This window comes from Melanerpes formicivorus, unplaced genomic scaffold (assembly GCF_026170545.1).
Source record: "Melanerpes formicivorus ecotype bairdi unplaced genomic scaffold, bMelFor1.0.p_v2 SCAF_36, whole genome shotgun sequence".
NCBI classification, from domain to species: Eukaryota; Metazoa; Chordata; class Aves; order Piciformes; family Picidae; genus Melanerpes; species Melanerpes formicivorus.
Genome location: NW_027142388.1, coordinates 5,493,494 through 5,500,440, shown reverse-complemented (window position 1 = coordinate 5,500,440; position 6,947 = coordinate 5,493,494).

Sequence of the window (6,947 nt, the reverse complement as noted above, 5' to 3'; positions counted from 1 at the left end):
CTTGGATATGTGTTACAGCTTCTTCACCACCCGCATGAAAGAGCAGTAGTGGGTAGTAGTCTGCGGGTCTCACTAGGGCTTGGGAGTTACCTGGTGATGTTCTGTACCAGTGTAGCCATGGACTACAAATATGGAGTTCTCTCTCTAAGGGTGTGCTTTTCATTTCTTACATTCTTTCTGACAGAGAAGTTCAGAGGACAGAGTAACAAGCTGCTGGTGCAAAGGAGAGTAAAGGAAGGCAGTAGTGAACTGTTCAGTGTCTGTCCTCACCTGTACTCCAAGTTCTATAGGCGCTGCTCTATTTTCTTATCCAAGGTAACTGAGATGCTTCCATTTAGAAAACATCATTACAGTACTTCATAGACAATTTTTATCAGAAACAAACTGTGGTGGTGTGATGCTTTAGCCCCCACATGCACTAACAATAAAGCACAGCCAAACTCACCCTAACCTGTCATACAAACAAAAAAAGACTGTGGCCTATACCTTAACTACAGATTAACTTGCAGGAAATGAAAAGATCAGGCCACACAGTATGTTTCGTGCCTCCTTTCTGTTGTGAGCCCATTTGACAAAAGATCTCTTCCGGATTTTTCTCTGTCTAGCCTCTGAAGGTCTCTACCTTTCAGAATTTTTTCCTTATGCTAGACAGATGCTTATCTTCTAGAGCATTACCAATAGAGGAGAGAAACAGCATATCATAGATTTGACACTGATATAAAAGGAAAATTTGATCAGCAGAACATCAGCACCAATTAAGGCACAGTTAAAAAATTAACATTTAGGACAGATCCAAAACAATAATCTTTAAAATAGCTTAGAGGGATTATAAATATGCAGTTCAGCAGGCAGATTTAACACTGAGTACAAGGAAGTTGTTGAACACGCCTTTCTGAGCTCTGTGCTGTATTCCAGAAATGCAAAGTGAAGAGTTATGTAACTGTGACTAGAGCATAGAGATTACTTTGCTTAGCAGGAAACAATCAACAATTATATATCTGAATTATGAGCCATTAACTGGGTAGCAGTCTTGTAGGTTCAGAAAGATGTTGATGAAACAGCTGGCAGATAACAGGATGGCTGCAGAAATACGTGTTTTGCCATTTGTTATGTCAATGTCATGGCGTGCATCTGTCTGCAGATCAGCCTGATCCAAAGACCACCAGAGCACACAGTAACCTTCTCAGTGACTTAGGCAGCACTGGTGCAGGCTCTAGACAAATTTAAATCAAGACTGGTAACCTCTAGATAGATGCTGCAAAATCCTATTAAAAGAGATTTAATTAGGTTTAATAAGCTGAATTTGTCCCTAATGTTTTAGATACGCTGTGCTGTTCCAGAGTTCACTGTAGTGACTTAATATTGTGGTGGCTTAATATTGGGGTATTAAAGCAGCTTTCTCCTCTGCTTAATGCAACGCCATAATCCTTCACTAAGATCATTGTCATGGCTGTACATCAAAGACATAATGGTTATATATTATTAGGCAGTCTTCTTTAATGTTAGATTTGGCAAAAGTAGTTTCTAGTGCTTAAGTAAAGAGGTTCAGCCATATACTTCAATGAAGTCTTGGCACCAGGCTTTGTGTAAAAACTGTTTTCACTTATTTGCAGTTTCCTTACATTCTTTTGATTAAGTGTTTATTATTCATTATGCAAAAGGCAATTAAAAGAGCACTTTAGCTGTCTTGTGGGCTATTAAATATTGAGAAACAATGCTATATAGACAGCTCTACCCAAATTGTAATCATCTCTGTATCACAATGTTTTAGCCTAACAACATCATCTCTCCAATTTCAATAATCTCACTCCATATTTTAACTTGTCAGCACCTCTTCTCCATCCAGTCCTGTATTACTACCGCTGGAGTACAACTGCTGCATCATCTTTGTTGTTATCATCTCTGACAGAACAGGTAATGTCACAGTCCAACAATAGGCAATATAACGTCAATAGCAGGTAACAGTACTGCCTTCTGGATGTGATACACATCAAGTATTCATGCTATTCATGCCTTTTTTTCTAAACAGACAAGTAATCTGACAACCACAGGCAGTGTACAAAGAAGATCCTATTTTCCTGCTTCCAGAAGTCATCTATTGGGAATGATAATATGGGGGCATGAGCTGCATGAGGAAATGTAAGAAAAGACAAGAGAGAATACAGAGCTTGATTGCCTTCTGCAAATGGATGAACCATGCAGTCACATAGAAAAAAGACACTATCATGAAAAGCAGGACAGCACCGAGGACAATGATCGTATCTGCACAGTAGTCTTTCAGTGACAAATAAGATCTTGTTAAACCTTATTACACAAACCATCTTCTAAATTATAGTGTGAGTGCCTTAGTTTGCAGTGGGAGTCTCTCCAGCCATCACAAAGCTTTGTAACTGTCACAACTTACTCTCTGAAGTCCATCCCTACTCTGTTCCTTCTCCCACACTTTCCTCAGTTCTTCAGCACTGAAGATGCGCAGTTCCCTGGAGTTACTGGCAGCACTCTCACCAATACTAGTTTTCTCTCAACAGCAATGGTCTACAATAATCCTCAGAGATACCTACTCTGTCTTCATTTTTCTCAGGAGACTAATAGCCAAAAAGTCAGAAGTCCTGGTCAGTCTCATTAATGTGGTATTTTTTTTTTAACAAGTCTAAATTCCTGCAGTATTCACTGAACAGAGCAGCAGAGCATTTCAGTTTCCTACTTTTAAAAATACTGTCAGGACCAGAGCAAGAGGACACAGTCTCAAGCTGCACCAGGGGAAGTTTAGGCTGGAGGTGAGGAGAAAGTTCTTCATTGAGTGAGTCATTAGCCATTGGAATGTGCTGCCCAGGGAGGTGGTGGAGTCACCATCCCTGGAGATGTTCAAGAGGGGATTGGAGGTGGCACTTGGTGCCATGGTTTAGTCATGAGGTCTGTGGTGACAGGTTGGACTTGATGATCTTTGAGGTCTCTTCCAACCTTGGTGATTCTATGATTCTGTGTGACAGCCTGCTCAGCTTTTCAGCACCTACTTAAACCTCTGTCTAATTACAAAACAAAAAACAACAAAAACCAAAACCAACACCCCACACACCACACTTTTTGTTGTTGCTTTTAAAATATTGAAAATCTCCAACAGTCTGCTGAGACCACACATTCTTTGACTAGAATAAACTCCTTTTACAAGTAACCAAGCATAATCCTGCTTATCAAAACTTGGGTGGAGATGCTATTCAAGGACTTGATAACAAATGCTGAAGTTAGTGGAGTTCTCTATAGACTGATGGCACATCCCATCCTTTGCATGTAGCTCCCAAATATGTGCATGTAAAGACTTCTGCAGACATTCCCTATGCAAAACCGACAACAAAACAACAACAACATGCAAAAAACCCCCAACAAACCAAAGGCATTCTAAAGCTATTACTCAAAGTAAAACATCATCTATTTTAATCAACAGAGACACTACTGTGTTAAAATTGCTTGTTAGTAGCACAATCATAGTATCATAGTATCATTCAGGGTTGGAAGGAACCACAAGGATCATCTAGTTCCAACCCCCCTGCCATGGGCAGGGACACCCCACACTAGAGCAGGCTGCCCAGAGCCTCATCCAGCCTGGGCTTAAACACCTCTAGGGATGGGGCCCCAACCACCTCCCTGGACAACCCATTCCAGGGCTTCACCACTCTCATGGTGAAGAACTTCTTCCTCACATCTAGCCTGAATCTCCCCACCTCCAGCTTCATTCCATTCCCCTTAGTCCTATCACTACCTGAGATCCTGAGAAGTCCTTCCCCACCCTTCTTGTAGACCCCCTTCAGATACTGGAAGGCCACAATTAGGTCACCTCGGAGCCTTCTCTTCCGCAGACTGAACAGCCCCAACTCCTTCAGTCTGTCCTCATAGGAGAGGTGCTCCAGCCCTCTGATCATCCTTGTGGCCCTTCTCTGGACACGTTCCAGCACCTCCACATCCCTCTTGTAATAGGGGCTCCAGAACTGGACACAGTACTCCAGGTGGGGTCTCACCAGGGCTGAGTAGAGGGGGAGGATCACCTCCCTCGACCTGCTGGCCACACTTCTCCTGATGCAGCCCAGGATCTGATTGGCTTTGTGGGCTGCAAGTGCACACTGAGAGCTCATGTTGAGCTTCTCATCCACCAGCACCCCCAAGTTTCTCTCCTCAGGGGTGCTTCATAATAGCTTTAAAACCTAAACTTCTATTCAGCTCTCTCAGATATCCTTTCAGAAGGGAACACATTGAAATGAACACCCCAGTTCTTTAAGGACTTTTTGGTCTGTGCTTTAGGAGCTTGGAAGAGAGTCTAAACAGCGAAGAGTCATCCTTTAAAAGATCTTTATATGCAAATTTTGAACTTCTTCAAAACTCATTCCACGTACTGAGCAGTTGTTTATAGCACACAGAAACAAATAACATAAATCAGATTTGATAGGCATCCAGCAGGAAGTTATGTTTCGATAGGTATTGCAAATGATCTTGTCGAAAATCAACAGAAAGTGATAGCTCATTTGGTTTCTACCCAGTTTAGAATTCCATTCAAAGTGTTTTCTACACAACACTGTAAATTGGGCAGCCACATTGACTTTTATGTCTATTTTATAATTCTTTAATTCTTTACAATATGTGTAAAATGTACCCAGAATTATACTGTTCATATAAAATATACAGGCAGGGGTCGATCTCTTCTCCCAGGCAACCAGCACCAGAACAAGAGGACACTGTCTCAAGCTGCGCCGGGGGGGTTCAGACTGGATGTTAAGAAGAAATTCTTCACAGAGAGAGTTATTGCCCATTGGAATGTGCTGCCTGGGGAGGTGATGGAGTCACCATCATTGGAGGTGTTTAGGAAGAGACTTGATAGGGTGCTTGGTTGCATGGTTTAGTTGATGTGTAGGTGGTAGATGGTGTTGGATGATAGGTTGGACACAATGATCTTGAAGGTCTCTTCCAACCTGGTCTGGTCTATTCTATTCTATACAATAATGCAGTGTTATAAAGATCTGAATTATAGAGAATACTTTAATCCTTATTTTGAAGGAGTGCAGAATGAGAACAGCTAAATGCAGAAAGTACCTAACCCAAGGTTTATTTTTACAAATGCAACGTACTCCCTACAGGTAGTGAAACTCAACTGGTCCAGCATGAGAGAAAATAAAGTAGGCCCCACTAGAGATTACCAGCACTCTGTTCAGACACACATACAGTCCTGTTACACCAGTTCTTGTAGTTCATGCAACATTGTCTATTCTGGCAGTAAGAACAATGAGCAGAATGTAATGATGCATTGTTCTTATTATATTGAGAATCCAAAAAGAGCAACTTAACAGAAAGAGTAGAAAGTGTTTACTATATAGGTGAAATTTTTGGTTTAAAGTGACTGAAAAATAACTGTAAGGAAGTTCAAATTAGTGCTGAAGTCAAGACTGATGCCAAAGTTGACTTTCTCTTTGATCCCCTTCCTTCCACTAATATTAAAAGAAATACTCCTAACCAATAATTCATGGCTTCAGAAAGGGATGGCCTTGCTAGCATACACTCACTACGCTAAATGTCTCAGTCTAGTCAACTTCGTGCTTCTGCATTTTATACACTGCAACAGTCTTATCTTCCAGACTATAAGCATGCACTTAGATGGTACATTGGACCAGATCCAAATGTCTACATGCCCAGACACCAAATGCAAATCAAGACTCCTGGGAAAGCTACAAAGCAGTTGACACTTTAAAAATAGCTACCAACATTAGGAAATGCCTAGAAAATAGGAGAGATTCACACAGCTAGATTAGGACTTTAAGCATTCCAAAGAGATCATTTGCTTTCTATGTATTAAAATCCTATTATAAAGGAAATTAACAGAAAAGTACTAAGAATGCTAAATCTCAAATGCAAAGTGCTGCAAAGCATACAGATTAGAATGAAGTTAAGAACTGCTGCATAACCTGACAAAAGGACAGAGCTATTTTTCTGCTGACACAGCATATTGACATGGGGACAGGCTGCAGGACTTGGGGCTGCTCAGACTGGAGAAAAGAAAGCTCCAGGGAGATCTTGTAACATTCTGCCAGTATCTGAAGGGCACTATAAGAAAGCTGGTGAGGGACTTTTTACAATGGCTTGTAGTGACAGGACCAGGGGGAATGGCAAATTCTTTAGGAAATACTCATTCTAAGGGTCTTAGGTACTGTAGGTGTAGCATGGGAAGAAAAACAGCCACCAAACCCCCTGAACTTTCAAGTTAACAAAAACAAAATTACAAACCTCAAACAGCTATAGCCTGATGAGTACTCAGGGATGTTGGTGACATCAATCACAAAACATGAGAGGAAGTACAGCATCAAAGCTCCATCTCCTTATGATAGTGCTGGAGTATGGTCCTTCACCTCATACCTTAGTAACAGACTTCTGAAGATGTCTGTAGAAAACAGTTTTCACCAGAACTATTTATAGTGCCTTATGCAAGTCCCCATCTTTCACAAAAGCCCATAGATTTCCCTGGAGGTGTTCAAGAGGGGATTGGATGTGACACTTGGTGCCATGGTTTAGTAGTCATGAGGTCTTGGGTGACAGGTTGGACTTGATGATCTTTGAGGTCTTTTCCAACCTTATTGATTCTATGATTCTGTCAAGGTTGGAGCCTCATCTGACTCAGCCTCTGCTTGTTAAGGCTCTTGATTACCTCTTCTAGCATTTTTCTTTCTGCAAAACCAGAGACAGACTACTGCATAAGACCTCATCTGAAACTTTGATAACATAGGGAGGGTTGTTCCATGTAGTGTCTCAGCTTCAGCAAGTTTACCTGTTTCAGTTGTTCAGAGCCTAATGTTTTCAGAGTTTTAGTTTAGAATTCAGCCCGGCAGTTTTGTTTCTGTGTATGGGGTACTCAGCTTGGACTACAGTGTGGTTTATAGTAGTTTTAGCAGTTTAGAACTTTTGGCAAAAGC